This window comes from Pteropus medius, unplaced genomic scaffold (assembly GCF_902729225.1).
Source record: "Pteropus medius unplaced genomic scaffold, Ma_sr-lr_union100, whole genome shotgun sequence".
NCBI classification, from domain to species: Eukaryota; Metazoa; Chordata; class Mammalia; order Chiroptera; family Pteropodidae; genus Pteropus; species Pteropus medius.
In genome coordinates this window covers 14043342-14060363 of record NW_024356249.1, presented here as the reverse complement: position 1 = coordinate 14060363, position 17022 = coordinate 14043342, and the positions used below count along the sequence as shown (strand labels likewise).

At 38.1% G+C, this 17022-nt stretch overlaps 1 pseudogene; it reads right to left on the bottom strand.

Annotated features, from left to right (window-relative positions):
• Window positions 1–1162: 1162 nt before the first annotated feature.
• On the bottom strand, window positions 1163–3869 carry LOC120601253 (nuclear receptor coactivator 6-like; annotated as a pseudogene).
• Between the last annotated feature and the right edge of the window lie 13153 nt (window positions 3870–17022).

The window sequence follows — 17022 nt, the reverse complement described above, 5'->3', positions numbered from 1 at the left end:
TCCTCATATATAGTCTATAAATTTTGATAAAATCAACCTTTTCCAATCATTGATCATTCATTTTCTGTATGTTCTTGTTTTTTTGAATTTGACACAAATAGTAATGAGCAAAAATCAGCAGTCTGTGGAGAAGAACTACTTCTCCACAGACTCAAACTTAGGGCCACTATTTACGTGTGACCTCGGTCAAACTACCCAGGCTTAGGTGCCTCAGTCTCATTATCTTAAAAGTGGAGATAATAACAGTACTTGCTTCATACGATTTCTGTGAGGATTAAGTATTTAAGAGATTCACTTAAAACATGCACATAAAATCAGTACTATACAAATATTAGCTATTATTACTATATTGCTTTAAATTCCACTTGAAATTTATATTCATTTTTTTCTTGTTTTCCCTATTCAAACTTTCATTTTTATTTTTCTGCATTAGTGTTATGTTACAGTAACACAAATTATTGCATTGTATTCTTTATTTACATAAACTATTTAGTGAATAATTTAGACATCATTCACAGAAATAATTGCTATTCTAGTCTTATCATTTATCATTCTGTACTTGCTTTATTTTGAAAGTTACACTTTTTTGAGTGGAGGGTCTATTGTCTGTAATTGCATTTGTTATCTAGACTTCTTTTTTTAGTTCTGTAACTTTAGAAATTTTATTATGCTTTTTGTTTGTTTGTTTGTTTACAAACACTTAGATTTTTTTTTTCTATTCACTGGTCCATTTCTGCAACAAACACATCCAAAACACTATATAATAAAATGATTTCCAACATTTCCAAATGAGAAGATTCCTCTTGCCTGCACTACTGCGATTCACACAGTACTTTCATAGCAAGCGCATCATTAGAAGATCTAAAAATGCTCACCCTGTGCTCTAGACTGCTTTGGAAATGCAAAAACTAATAACGTAATTGCATTAGTGCCTCAAAATACATGGCAACATTTTAGAAACCTTGAACTCTGTCAACACCAAGAGGGTTCAACACTCTGCTTTCCCTGTTGCACTTTATGGAACAGGTTGTAGGGACTAGGTGAAGGGCTGCATTATTTAAATGACTAGCTGTACAGAAATGGATTTTAAAAGTTACAGCTCAGAACTGCTTTTTGTAAAATTCACACGCATTTGTAAGTACCAAGTCGCCATCCAGTTTATTTACTCAGATTTTCTTCCCTTGGATTGTGCTGCATTGGTGATGCCTTCGGCAGAGCTGGAGGCTGAAGCAGGCCGAGAGGGTCGCTTCCGATACCCGTTTTCCACACTTTCAGAAGCCACAGTTGGCTCTTAGCTCGGGAGTTTCTCTGGCTTGGAGTTTTGGACCTTTCAGTTACCTTTTTGGGCTCACTGTTTTGTCCAGAGACTAGGGCAGCATTTGCCTCGAGTTCTGGTCTGGCAACAGACCCCTTCAGAGCTGTGGCCTGAGTTTACTCTAGAACTAAACTCTGCGAAGGGGCTGGTGGTCGGTTTGAAAATTCTGGCAGTTCAGGGCCTGCATTGTCCAAGTTAATTCCTTGTTCTCCAGGCAATGGCTGCTGACCGGCCTCGTCCAGACCAGCTGGGTGAGTAGCCAGGGTGCTTAGAGCTTGCTGACTATTTTTCTTCTTCCGAGGGCGTTTCTTCTACTTTGGTTTATTTACGTTGGTATTATTTTGCTTATTGTCATCCAGCAATGGACTCATCAGTGTGACACCTTTATCTACTGAGAAGCCTGGATTCTGATCCCAGGACATCTGATTCCATTGGGTGCTCCAGGGAAAGGTACATTGAAAGGCACCATATGGCCTGAGAAGTGGTTTTCCAAGGCGTTGTTTCTCTACATGGCCTGCACGTGTGTGTGTGTGTGTGTGTGTGTGTGTGTGTGTGTGTGTGTGTGGGCAGGGGTGGGGGATATGACGGTTTTGCTGCATGCTAACATCAGGCGCCATTTGAGACAAGCTGACATGTTATTTGCTGTAGAAGCAGGATCACCATGCTGCTGCGCCATGTATGGGCGGGGCCCACATGGCCCAGGCCCTGGTGGCCACAAGACCTGCCTCTGAATCCCCATAACCTGAGAAGGACTGTTGTTCACAGGCTTGTAGGGCAGCATCTGTCCTGACATCTGTCCTGTAAATTGCACTGTGTTTCCTTGCATGTTGGAGATGGTCGCCTTATTATCTGTGCTGGTTCGAGCATGACATTGGATTGGTTCTGAGGGTTAAACTGTTGCTCATTTCTCTGCACCTGATTGGCCATGATTTGCTCTATTGTTGGGTTCTGCTGGAGTAAAACTTACCCTTGAGGTTCCATCATCTGGTTATGTGGCGCCATCATTTGTGGGCCCTGCTGGGGGAGCATTTGCCTAGGTGGAGTCATCCTTTAGGGCGAGAGCCCAAGATGTTGGTTCTGAGGCTTCACCATCATCTGGCCCTGTGGCATAAGGTTCTGAGGGTTCAAGCTTCCTTGTTGCTGGACCATCTGGCCTTGGGAGGGCACGTTCTGCTGGTGCATGTTCATCAACTGAGATGGTAGGCCCTGCTGGGGTCGGCCTTGTATGTTGCCCGGGCTCACGTGACGAACCCCAGAACTACCAGCCTATGGGTTGCTCATGTTGCCATGAATTCTCAAGAGGCTGGTCTGCATCATATTTGGCAGTTTGTGGGACACCTGCATCTGGTTTTCAGGAGGACCACCTCCTTGACTATCTGCATGCTGGATATTTTGATTTGCTTGCCGCTCAGGGGCTCAGGGGTGGTGGTTGTGGTCAAAGCCACCTGACCTTGCATAAAGTTCGGATTGGCTGCCCTGCTGAGAAGCCAGGTGGGAGGTGTTCAGGCATTCTACCCAGACCTGGATGTAAACTCTGCGACCCCTGGTTTGGTGGTTGCTGCTGCATCACCATGAAGTTAGGTGGCCCGTTTCCCTGTTGAACCATAGGATTCCAACCCAGAGAGCTGACAGGCTGCTAAAATCCCTGGAGAAGTGGGTTATTTTGAGGTGGCCTTGGTCCTATCTGCTGCTGAGTTTGGTTAACCATTGGGGAGGATGCAGGGGGTTCCTGCTGGAGGGAGAAGGGTGAGGAGGCAGGAGACTTGTTGATGAAGTGGGGCTGCCGCAGGGGGCTTAGAACCCTGGAGGGCCCTCCCTGCAAGCTCTTCATCTGAGAAGCTGTGAACTGGCCTGGGTTGCTCATCTGAGGAAAGTTCGTATGTGCCTGTGAGGCTTGCTGGCTGCCAAAGGAATACAGAGTTGGGGACGGATTCTGTACCGAGGCTAAGGATGTCTTGCCCAGAATTGCTGTTGCATTGGGCCAGGCAAGGGAGCCTTCTTCAATCCTTGGTTTGCAGTCTTTGTGCCCAGAGAACCCTGGGCTGGAGGAGGCTGAAGGGCTCTGGAACGCAGCTGGTTCCAGCCTGGAGGAACGAGCACCTGAGTTGGGGCAGTAAACAGGTCAAATTCGCTGTAGCCTTGCTGCTGCTATTGCTGCAGCTGGGAAGACTTAGCTGGATTCATTTGTCGTTCACAAGGACAGGCTGCATTAGGTGGTGCTGCGGGGCTAAAGGTCCTGAGGGATGACTTTGGTGCTGTATATGGAGCCCAGAGAGGAGTGGGTGCATTGCATCTGACGAGCAGTCCTGGGTATAGCTCCGAATTGGAGCCTGGTGCCATCATGCAAGATGGCACGTTTCTACCCTGGTGTATCATAACAGTGACAGGGCTGGTCATTCTTATGGAATCCTCCGAAATACTATCACTTTTTGTGTCATTATCTTCAAGTCCAGAGTCAAAATCCACCTCTGAGTCTTCCACTGTTGATGAACACAAGGAGGAATAGATGTCTTCTAGGTTTGGAAGGTCATCCAAAACCATAGTGACTATTATCCTAGAAGCATATGCCAAGTGGACAATAAGAAAATCAAAATGTCTTTCTTAATTTTTATCATTCATTCAAGCCATGTTCTACGTCCAAACAAGTGGGCATTTTTAGGGCCTGTATTTCAAGGTAGTAGCCAATAAAATATTGAGCGCTGACCCAGCCCTCCCAGGGGGCGCAGAGCACCCGCCGGGGCTGTGTATGCCCACGCCCTCTGTGAGTCCGTCTGTCCGACCGTCCTCTGTGCGCCTGGCTGTCCGCAGTCTGAACTAGAGGGGCCTCTTATTACGCTATTTTTGAAAACATATTTAAAATGGAATTACGCACCACAACTATTTCTAAGTTAATCATAGATTTTGTTTCACTAACGTTGATCCCTTTTACAAGAGAAAAAGCCGTTGCTTTCTTGGTTTTCCCTCCTCACTTCCTCTGATCCCTGCTTCCATAGTCTAATCTGGGGACATGTTTCAGTGGGACGGAGGAGAGAGTTTAATTGAGTCCAGTTTTTGGTCTAACAATTAACTAAAATAATCAACTACATTCTTCCCTTTTCTTAGTCTTATAATTTCTTCTTGTTTCATCATTATGTGCTCTCTCAACTATTTTTCTGTTTACTTAAATTTCTGCAGAAAAGAAAATGGGTACTTTATTTTTTTTAAAAAATGGCATCTTCTTTTGCGTTATAGAGTGTGATGGAGGCTGCTGTTTTGTTTAGGAAAACACACCAAAGCAAGGCCCCTTCTGGAAGGAGGGAGAGAATTTGGCCTAACCGAATTACTCTCATAAATAATAGGAAATATGATCAAATTTGTGGGCTAGTGTCATCCTCTCAGGGACACCATGATTTTGAGCTGGAGGAGGAAGAAGGATTGAGGGGTCTGGGGCTGGGGGGTCGGGGTGGGGACCTGAGAGAGAAGTGAAATGAAAGACAGGAAACTGCTCTCTGGGAGCACGAGCCTCAAAAGCTTAGGAAGGGGGTTAGGAGATCTCTGTAAAGGGCAGAGATGATAGACCTTAGCAGCAGTGATTCCTCATATCCAACTTAGAGTTACCTTTGCTTTGTTAAAATTCCTTCCAAGATTCACTGTGGCTATTATCAGTCAGAGCCTAGTATTCGCTGAGACCTAGAGGATGACTGGTGTGAAGCCGACCTGACCAGTAGATGCACAGAGTGGTGTAGAGATGGCCAGATATGTCCAAAAGACCTAATCAGGGTCTGGAGAAAGAGAGGAGAAGTAATTTGCTCCACACATGTACCCCCATGTCTCACAAACACAATGGGAAATGGGACTGGATTTCTCATAATCTCTCATAATAGGGTTGGATGTTAAAAGAAATTGTAGCCATGGAGAACAGAAAAAATTAGAAAACTATGGTTATATTTAAGATAGGTGTTTTTCCTCCTAGGTCATATCTAAGTCCTTAACAGATTTTCAATTTGAGAATGAATTTTCTTTTAAAAAGCAACTTTAAAAATTGTGAAAAACCATTAAGTTTATGGAAAAGAATTTCATAAATACAATAGTCTTTTTTCTTCTACATATGTTTTATTTCAATTCCCCTTTGCAAGCATAGAATAAAACATAGGTATTAAACTCATGGACCTTGGATTTAGAGAGGATTTTATGACTTTGACCTCCAAGGCAAACAAAGTAAAAACAAAAATAAGTGAATGGGAGTAGATTAAACTAAAAAGTTTCTGCACAGCAAAAGAAACCATCAATAAAACAAAGTGGCAACCGACTGAATGGAAAAATATATTTGCAAAACAACGACTCCCATAGGGGCTCATATCCAAAATACACAAAGAACTCATACAACTCAACAACAAAAGACCAAACAATTCAGTGGAAAAATGATCAGAGGACCTGAACAGACACTTCTCCCAAGAAGAGGTACAAATGGCCAACAGACATATAAAACAAGCTCAACTTCACTAGCTATTAGGGAAATGCAAATCAAAACCACAATGAGATACCAACTCACACCTGTTAGAATGGCAATTATCAACAAAACAAGTAATAAATGTTGGAGAGGATGCGGAGAAAAAGGAACTCTCATACATTGCTGGTGGGAATGTAAATTGGTACAGCCATTATGGAAAACAGTATGGAGGTTCTTCAAAAAACTAAGAATAGAATTACCACATGACCCAGCAATCCATCTTCTGGGTATTAACACTTAAAATTTGAAAACGTTTATTTGTAAAGGTATATGTGTACCCTGATGTCCATAGCAGCATTACTCACGGTGGCCAAAACATGGAAACACCTGAAGTGTCCTACGATAAGATGATGAGATAAAAAAGATGTCGTACTAATATATAATGGAATATTACTCAGCCTAAGAAAAGATAAAATACTGCCATTTACAACAATATGAATGGATCCTGAGATAATCAAGCTAAGTGAAATAAGTCAGACAGAAAAAGTTGAGAATCATGATTTCACTCATGTGGGATAGAAAACTGAAAGCAACAAATGAATGAGACAAACAAAAACTCATAGACACAGACAACAGTTTAGTGGTTACCAGAGAGAAAGGGGGGAGGAGGGGAGGTAGATAAGGGTAAAGAGAGTCAAATATATGGTGACAAAAGATTTGACTTTGTGTGGTAAACACACAATGCTATATACAGATGATGTATTATTGAATTGCACACTTGAAACCTATATAATTTTATTAAGCAATGTCACCCAATAAATTTAATTTAAAAAAATTACAAAAAATTGTGAAAGACACTCTCTACTACAATAATGGTTTTAAACATTTTGGAGTCAGAGATATTTTTAAGAAAAATGATAAGGTTTTTTTGTTGTTGTTGTTATTTTTGTGGGGGTGACCCTTTCATCAGAAAAATGCATCTTCATTCATATATACAAAATTTTGTCTAAAATTTAACCCTTGTTAAAAACCCAGGAACTTATATCATATTTTCTTCCTCCTCAAAATTTGATCATTTTACATGGCAATTTATTTCTATTTCCTGCTTTTTTCATGTCACAATGAATACTTTGAATTTCTGGTCTCATTTTATTTTTGAGTTGCATTTCCTTCCCATAATATCCTTGATGATTGATTGTTTTATTCACTCTATTTTTTAGGAATTTCTATTATTTCTATTAATCCGTTTTCTTTTACGTCATCTTCTCTCACATTCTCTTGATATGTTTTAATTGTTTTCCTCAAATCTGTCTTTTGTGAGATGTACTAGAAACTCCATGAGGGTAAGGAATAGAATTATTCTGTTCATTATTTCATCCTCAGCATCTTGTACAGATGCTGGGCATGGTTGACACTTAATAAATATTTGCCAAATGGAATTGAGTTTTACTAGTCTGATATTTTGCATAACACATTCTTGCTGTCTCCAGAATTATTAAATTTCTTAAAAACTAGAATATAATCTGTTTATATCTGCTGAAGAATGACTAATAAGTCTTTTATAAAATATTCATGGGTTTCCTGTGAATAAGTGATCATAAATTTGTTATCCAGGCAAGGATGCTTTTGAGAGAGGGGAGCAGGTCCATTAATATTTATGCCAATACCAGGCATAAAAGGAACTGTGCTGGACAAACCGGGTTATGTAGTCAGTGTGCGTATCAGGTGTTAAGTAATCAAACAAGGAGGCCATTAGACTGAGGTGGTTCTAATACCGTGGCAGCCTACTTATGTAAACTAAAACCAAAGCCAGGGTCAATTTCTGTAAATGCCCCAAGAGTGAGAACAACCAGCCACCAACATGCTGGACATTTTGCATGGCTCTCCCAAACCATGCAACCATTTAAGCTATAGCCAATCAAATAATTTCCTTGCTTTGCTTCCATATCTTGTCTATAAAAATCTTGCCCTCTGTTTCTGTCAGTGGAGAGCTCTTAAATACTTCTCGCTTAGTGATGCCCCATTCAAATCAGTTTTGCTCAGAAAAACATTTAAATTTTTAAAATAAGCCTCAGTTTATCTTTTAACAGGAAGAAATTATTTCATGGGTAAGGCTGATATTACAGGCTGAATTGTGTCCCACCCTGATTCATATATTGAAGTCCTAACCCTCAGTACCTCAGAATGTGACAGTATTTGGAGATAGGGCCTTGAAAGACATAATTAAGGTAAAATGGACTCATATGGGTGGGCCCTAATCCAATATGACTGATGCACTATAAGAAAAGGAGATTAAAACATAGGCACAGAGAGAAGACTTTCTGAAGACAAAGGGAAAGACAGGTATCCACAAACCTAGGAGAGAGGTCTCAAATGAAACCAACCCTGATGACATCTTGATTTTGGATTTCTACCCTCCAGAACTGTGAGGAAATGAATTTCTGCTGGTTAAGCCACCTAGTGTGGAATCATACAATATTTGTCTTTGTGACTGGTTTATTCACATAGCATCATGTTTTTATTGTTCATCCATGTTGTAACATATACCAGAATTTCCTTTCTTTTTAAAGCTGAATGATATTTCATTGTATATACATATCACAGTTTGCTTATCCATTCATCCTCTGAATCACGCTTGTGTTGATGGGCAGGAATTTTAATTTATTTTGTTGACTGCCATATCTCTAGCACTTAGAAAAGTTCCTGAATTATATTAGGATTATTTGTCCAGTGATTATTTATTAAATAAATGAATAATTAACAGGTAAATGTGTGGACAGTTAAATGTCCATTGAACATTGTAAATTCTCATATGGATCTATTTCTGGGTCACCTGTGTCTTCTCATCTCTCATGTCCTCTCGCTTTATCTTTCTGGTTCTTTTACTATCTCTTCAATATCCATTCTATTAACCTCTCCCATCCTTTTCTATTCTGTCTCTCAGACAAAATCAATAAAACACTACAACATTTATGCAGCAATGCTAGATAAAGGCAAGGTTGATTGATCCAATAAGTAGTACTTGAGCATCTACATCGTGCTGGCCTTTGTGCTAGCATTAAAACCATTATACTTAGTTAATGTTGTCTACTGAGATCTGAATTTAGGACCTTAATTTCCTACCTTTAAAATGCTGAGCATTACGCAAACGAAGTTCAGGACTTAAAAATATTTACTAAAACTGCTTCATTCAAGCAATATACATTAGTATTGAAAACAGCGATAAAGCTTAATGTCTGCATTCATCTAAATTAAAAGTACCTTTGAAGAGCATTTTATCATACTTATGTATCCCAAAATCATGTCTCAAAGACACCAACTTCAATCCTAGGTCAAATGAGTTTGGCCACAATCAGGGCAGTGTGGGGATAGAGCAATTTGCAAGGCCTAGAGTTAAAAATGATTGAGGGTATATTATTCATTTTATTTTGAAATTGCTTGCTGGCTAGAGTCTAGTGTATTTTGTTTCAGGTCTTACTGGATTTTATAAGCACCCAAAGATGAGAATTTGTAATGTCAACACTGACAGAACAATAGCTCTGTTGGGTCCAACTATTCTATCCTCCAACTGAATTTCTTATTTTCTCTCTTACTTTGTTATACATTTCAGCACTATAACTTACAAAAAGAAATTATAGAGGCTTTCTTGTCTTTCTTTACTAGACCTAGAAATATTATTTTATGTCATATCTTCTTTTTCTAAAAAATAAACCAAGAGCCCTGTACACTTCATCTTTTCAAATTCCGAGATTCCTTAATCAAGGTCTACCTTCATCTGAGCACAGTGAACGGAAAGTAATCTGCATTTCTTAACTCACGTCAGCAGTTATGCCCTGGTGGATTTGATATTGGCTGTGGCAGATTCCATAGAGTTACAGTTGCTTCACTGATAGCACATTATATCTCATCGATGTTTTAAAACAACAGAACTGCATTAAATACAGAAGAAGGTCTCAAAGTATAGAGCAGTTATAGTATGCAGATCAGACAGGAACAAAATCATATGGTCCAGTAATGAATTACGCTTGCTACCAATTAATCATCTATGTAGTCAGGCTGGATAGTTGCCTAAATAAGGCCATTAGAGGATCCCCAAAGTGTCTTTTCTGTCCCCCAGATATTGCCCTTACACATAGCCGTTTAACCAACGTTCTGTCCTACTTAGCTTGAAATTCTCACCATCTCTTTTGGGTTATACAACTAACTAGTTTTTTGCTTAGAAGCACTATTAAAGTTTATCAAATGGTTGAAACAGGTGAAAAAAGTCTACTTCATAATTAGCATGAATTATTATGTGAAATTGGCTCATATCACCTTGAACACATCAGAGGTTCAAGGGAGACTGAAGGAAACAAGGTACTAACAGGTCAATACAAGGTGAACCTGGAATATCTGAACATCTGAAACTGCTAAAGACATCTACTGGTACCTTTTTTTCTTATCAGTCATTTGTTCTTGATAAATTTGTAAGTGAATGCTGGACGTACAGTATGAAAAATTCCAGAGACGTTAAGCAGGTAACTTAAAGGAAATTCACCTTAATTCAGTCTAAAGTTGAAATTGAGCTAGTCTGAAGCTGCGTTTAGTCTGTATGTAGCCGGGTCTATTTCTGGTTTGTGGTGATTAAAAAAGAGTAACTCCTTAGTCTTCACAACTGAAATTCTAAATTGTTAACTAGGTTATAATCTCTGAATGTCACGTTTGTCTCCCAAATTCTGGTCAGATTTCAAGCCTCTCAACTATCAGTTGCCCAGGCCCCACCCTGCTGGAGGAAGGAACAGTCAGTGTCTTCTTCCTGGGCAACGTTCTTTCAACAATACTCTGTTGCTTGAAGTAAATCAGTTACTTCACGGGAAGATTTCTGTTGACTGGTAACTCTTAGATTCTACAGTTATAATGACCCTGCTCCCCATCGAAAAAAGACTTTTATGATTGTTACCTATTACTCTCACTCCATCCCATAACCTAAACCTTCTTTTTCAGATACCAGTGTAGGGTGTCAAAAGATGACCATGATTTTCGAACTTACATTAATGTGTATATGAGGGTGTTGTTTTAATGCAGTTCTCCATGAAACAGACATTTGCATGCAGGAAGATTATTGGGAAATGGAGGATTGGGCAGCAGATTGGGTTTAAACTGGGTAAAGTCACAACAAGGGCTCGTACAGTCCTGCGTGTACTCTGCAGCATGAATCGTGCTCTCAGAGTTGTCCTGCCTTTAGGGAAGGGGGTCAGATCTCTATGTCCCTACCCGGGTAAGTCAACCACTCATGTGATGCACGTTGACCTCACAGAAAGGGTGTTGCCTTGAGCAAGTTAGCTAAGGACTTTCTTGGAGAGGGACTCAATTGAGAGTCATCAAATGATAAATCTGTCAATCTCCAGTCATGGAAGGGGACCCTGGGCAGCACGCTGCAGCATCCACCACAGTTTCTTAATTAAACCAAAAGCTATAACAAGTACAAATTAAAAGGAAGGAATGAAAAATGGAATCCAAACAAACTAAACTGTGTCTGTCTCTCTATTGGGTTGTCCTTAACATAAACAGCAGATAGTAAGAATCTGGAAGTGAAATAACCTAATGGTTTTATTTATAAACGTTTTGCACTTGTTATCAAAGACAAGGCATTAAGGAGACATGCAAATTTCACATCCAGAAGAAAGCTACCAGAGTTCAAGTAATTGCTTTCTAAAGGGTACCTGCATTATTTTCATGTTCCTTGTGCAAGTTTTACTGAGAGGCATAGTGGAATAACAATACTAAAGTCAAAGAAACTAAAGCAGAGATATCATCCTCCAGCCATGCACATCGCCATGTTTAGAGTTGAATGAAGGGTCACTGAATAGTCAAAAGAAAATGTTTGTTAACTTTAGCAATGACTGCAACTATCCATTAATATATTTAATGAAAGGAATTAATGTTCTTCAATAGGAGATCTTTCATGTTCATATCCTTATTGAATTAGTTTAAGAGTGCGAATCAAGCACATAACCTTTAAAATTGTCAGATTCCAAACTTTTGAAGACATAATGATCAATAAGGCAATTTTTAATTATTTATTTATATACATTTTCAATGCTCTCAGCTGTCTCTCTTCCAGTCAAATTGAAAATGAAAGTAAGTTTTTATTGCCATCTTCAAATTTCAAAGCTTATCTCCTATCAGTCCTTAAACTGCCTTCATTTGGGTATGAGTGAATGTGTAGTTATTCTCAGAAGCTGAGTTGAACAGGCTATTACTCGAGATCATTATGTTCTCAGAGAGAATGAAGGAAAAATATTTCTATGTGAGAACATCAAATAAGAAATTAAGGATCAATTTGAAAGATGGAAAAAAAATGTCCTACTTATCTGTGACTCCTTTAACCTGCTTGAGGATCCTGAATTTTTATACCCAGTCTAATCCAGAAACAAGGGTTGCCGACTGGAGGACTATAAAGCCATCTGATTTTCTTGTGTTTTCAAAGTCCAACTTGTGAATAAAGCTATATATAATTAGAAGGTATATATGTATAGTGTGATTCAAGGAATATCTCAAAGCCATACCTGGTTTTAGATATCTTTCCCCAAACAAGCTTGCAAAATTTTGGCCTTTTAACCTGTCCAGAAACACCCTTTATTGGAAGAACAACTGGGAAGTCTGTCACCATTAAACACGATACTTGGAAGGAATCCATGCGTTGGGGTACTTTTTATGCATTTAGTATCCTGCACATATTTGATGATTAGACATTTTGTTGTTGTTGTTGTTAACAGAAAAATTGTCAAGTTATCTACTGGAGAGTTCTGAGGAGATGATGGAGCAAAGTAGATACTTTTCAGTTAGAAAGGAAGGACTATAAAATGATTGGCAGAGAGGGGCTGTGGGCATTTGATGAAGGGAGCCTGAGAATACATGACCAGGAGACATAGCCAAGAATATAAAGACATATTTCATGGACTTCATAGTTTTCCCAGATGCCAAGTCTGTTAGCTGGCCTCCTATTTTCTAATGCTCACTCAAGTAATAACTTTTTCTGACTTACATTGTGGGTCCCTTGTACCCTTTTATACTTTTATGTTTGAGAACGTTCCTTTCCCTTAGCTGTGAAGACTTAATTATTCCCAAGCACAAGGAAGGACCACACTAAGAAGCAAAAAGTTAAAATGTTGCCACTTATAAGCAAAGTATTAGTCACTTATGTTTTTCTATCAAAGAAATAACAATATCGAGAGCAAAGAAACAGCTTATTGTCTATTTCTAATCTAATTATATATTGTTTTCCTCATTCATTCTGAACATGGATCATTAGTAAGAAACTGATATGATTATACCTTGTAACTATTGTAATTTTATAGTATAATATTCTATTGAAAATTTCTCCAATGAATCCAATAATTGTCCTTTTCATATTAAGACTCTGTTTCTAAATATTTGATAAACCCTGTTTCAAAGCCTTTATTACTTTTGGTGAGGAAGTGGGAAAACATTTTATGATTAACCAGTGTAAATGCTCAAAGCTAGAATTTAAAGTAATAATGACCTTCATCAGAGTATCTTTGAAATGAAATTCATAATATATATTTCAGTCTAAATACAGATGAGTTTCTCCTGTAGTTGTAGCCTTCTTTTATGTGGGATAGTTTGTCAGCTGGTTATACAAAAGCTATGTGAGCATTGATTCTGATTCCTTGATAAATTTTATTTAAAACATTTCATATGTATCATGTATAGTGATAGAAATAAAATTCTAGAAAAAAAGCTGTGCATGTGTGTGTTTGTGAGAGAGAGACAGAGAATTGGTAGATGGAGAGTGCGTATTCATGTAAATAATGTAAAATAAGAATTTTTAATGAGTATGCCTTATGAATTTCAATATTTATCTACACATGAATTTCTAATACAGTTTTTCAGAGGGCATTACTGTCTAAATCCTAGCAATAGAAATGCATGTGTTCATATAGTATCGTTTCTTTTTAAGCGTCAGGTGTTTGAGTAGAAAAGGCTACCGTCTAAAGTTCTAAGAGCTGATCTCCAGAGCACACTAGAGCTTTGAATGTTCTGAGATTTAATATGAGCAATTTCCTCACTCTTTTGCCTGGCTGGTAAGTCATTTACTCCAGCAGGTAAATATTTTCTTTTAAAAAATTATTCTTTTGAAAAAAAAAACCCTCAAAATATAGCTGAAATACAGCACTATGAACTTGCCCCCAATACAAACCTACCGAAATAGAAAAGTAGTTGGCTTTTTAACTTAAAACCCAGTGGGAAAAAGGAAGGGGGTGGCGAATTTTAAGTAGGAAAGATGTATCTAAAGTCCTTTTTACTAAAAAGAAGAAAAACTACAAGTTATTGGATGGAGAGAGTTTAAACTTTGGTATTAGTAGAAGTAATATATAGGTATACATCTTGTGTCCAAAGGACCTAGAGAGCAAAATAACAGTTTGTTCTGGAGTTGAATACCTATTTCTAACCCCTCCCCACTTTCAGGCTCTAGCAATAGAACAGTCCTGTTGGAAACTGACAGTCCTGAATCCAGGTTACAAGCATTCAAACCATAAATACCTGTGTGTATGTCTTACACAGAATGGAGAGGAAAATGATTTTCAGAACAAAAAGCCTAACCAGAAAGAGCTGTTACATAAAAGAGGGAGCCAAAATTATACCATACTAGATAAAAGTCATGACATTTCCTTAGCTTGTAGATGCGTCATTCCAACATCGGCTTCCATCTTTCTGCATCTCAAGAGGTCACATGGTTTTGGGAGAGGCCTGGGACTGGATCGTTCTGCAGCAAATGTCCTGGCCATGGCAGCATCATTACCTTGACCTTGCCAATAAAGATCATGACCTTGCCAACAGTGATCACCATGAGGACCATTATGTAAGAGTGGCCTTCCTTTCAGTGTCTGTTGTGGAGTGGGTCACCAAGCCTCGCTTTAGATCATCAGTCACCATCATTACATTTGGTGTTCATTATCCAAACTCTCCAAACCCTTCAAGTAAAAAAGAGCTGCCTAATCCACAGATTCAACCAGGACACGTCTCAGCACTGAACTTTTAGTGCCATCCAAAGAAATAAAATGATTGAAGTTTTAAACTTTGAAATGTAATGGAAACTTTATTGCTAGTGCACCACTATTCTCAAAATTTAAATATCTACTTATGGAAAAGACCCCATTTTATGCAATATTTTAATCCCTAATAGAATGCAGAATAATCCAATAATAAGTAGTGTATTTTGTGCAACAACCCATGCCACTGACAAGAAAAGAGAAAAATAGCCCGCAGGAGTCCAGACTGAAGTGTGCCCAAAATTGAAAAGGAAACAAAGAAAAAGAAAATACAATAGAAAAATTCATTATCTTAGTTATTGCAGCAAAATTATACTGGTTTGTGACTTATCAATCACAGATGAAAGATGTAAACACCACCAGAAATCATCCTTTCAGCAGAGACGTCAGTCATAAATGAGGTTTCATCATTTATATGCTTGTCCAAAGTGGTAATTTAGAACTACTGCTACCATCTCTGGCTGTATCCAGAATGATAATTATGAATTAAGTGGTGAGCAGATGCTTGGAAGGAAAAGTTTGCCCTGGGTTGCCAGGAGCCTAAGGACTAAGCTAACAGTCCCTATAAACCATTAGTCTAAGAACAGAATCATCGATACGGACACAGTCTACCAATTTGCTAAACATTGATGGGCATTAGCCAAGACATTAGAAATATGGACAATTTAAAGAAAAGAAACTATCTCTGATACATAATCCTTTTTTGATTTTCTTTCTATGGATCTGTGCCTACTCTGAATATCTTAAAGCAGCAACTCAAAATTAATTCACAGGAATAAAAGAAACAGGTTAATAAAAATTGTATTTATAAGCTCACAGCAAGAAGTATGTGCTTAAAATGGGATTTATTCTTTCTTATTGCTATTGGTATGGACACTTAATTTTCTCCCTAAAATGAAATGAAACTTTTCGAAAATGTATGGCTGCTTAGAGAGTGGTTTCTCACATGCCAAGCTGTGTTAGCCAAAGTTGAGAATAAATTATCAAAGAAATCTGACCAGTACTACGCTGTAGTTCATACAAAATAATACTTAACTTTCTACCTACATGAAGCAACCATAGGACCATTATTGTGAATGAGTTCACTGCATCCCATAAAATAATATCCTCAGTTCACAGACAGATAGCATTCTGCCTCTTAACTCTCAGTTCTGATTAGTCTGTTTGCACCTTCTCTTCTTCTCATACTCTCTCCATTGCTAATTCTCTAAAAATATCTTCCTTATTCTGAAGTTGGAAGTTTTGCTCAGTTACTCTCATGGTCTCAGTTTTCTCCTTATTTTTTCCTCTGTCACTGGGATTAATACTGCTTCCTTACAAGCCCTTCTAGATGACAATGACAAGGATCAAAGACTGTCCTCCACCTTTCCAGACTGTTGATACCACATGTATTAAATGATATTCATCACTTAGAATGAGAATGATGACTGGTATTGTTTCTACAAATAGGCTTAGATTTCTACCCTTTTTGCTTGAGAGTATATTGAGATTTTTATCCAAACAAATTGAAAAATATTCGACTAATGATTATATAATTTAAAAATTTTAAGATGAAGAATTATCTTTGTCATATTGTGGCTTCTGATAAGTATTTCACCATTGATTGGGAAAAGAGATTTCTGGCCAATAAATTATGAGTCCCTTTATATTAAAATAAAAAAAAAAATCAGTCCATTAGAGTAATGGCCTGTTGGAATGTAAGAAAATAAGATAATAATAAATACTATTGTTGAGTGCTTACTATGTGTCAGAGACTATGTTTGTTATTAACACATGTACAGCCCTGTGACAGTGATTGCTGTCTCTGAGAAGTCATGTCATTTGACAAAGTTCTACTGTCCTACTCAGCTCTCACATCCTCAAACATCAAATCCATTTTATTTGTTCCCTATGACTTAATTATATGTCAGATTAATTTGAGGGACACTATTTTATTTTGATAGAACATAAGCTATTATATAGGGAAATATTTGATTATAGACTTTTACTATGGTTTTATTTTACTCCTGAAATTCTTACTAGTAAATGGCTCTGGGTTTGAGATTTTTAAATCATAAGGCTGAAATCTACACTCATTTTTCCTTTGTGCTGCTTAAGCTTCTCTCTCTGCAAGATTCAGAGAAAGCCAAACTATTAGCAGAACTGTGTAGTAAGTTCTGCTAAAAATTCTTTGGTAACTCATGCTCTGTTTAATCTGAGGGGCAGGCAAAAATGAGAGACTT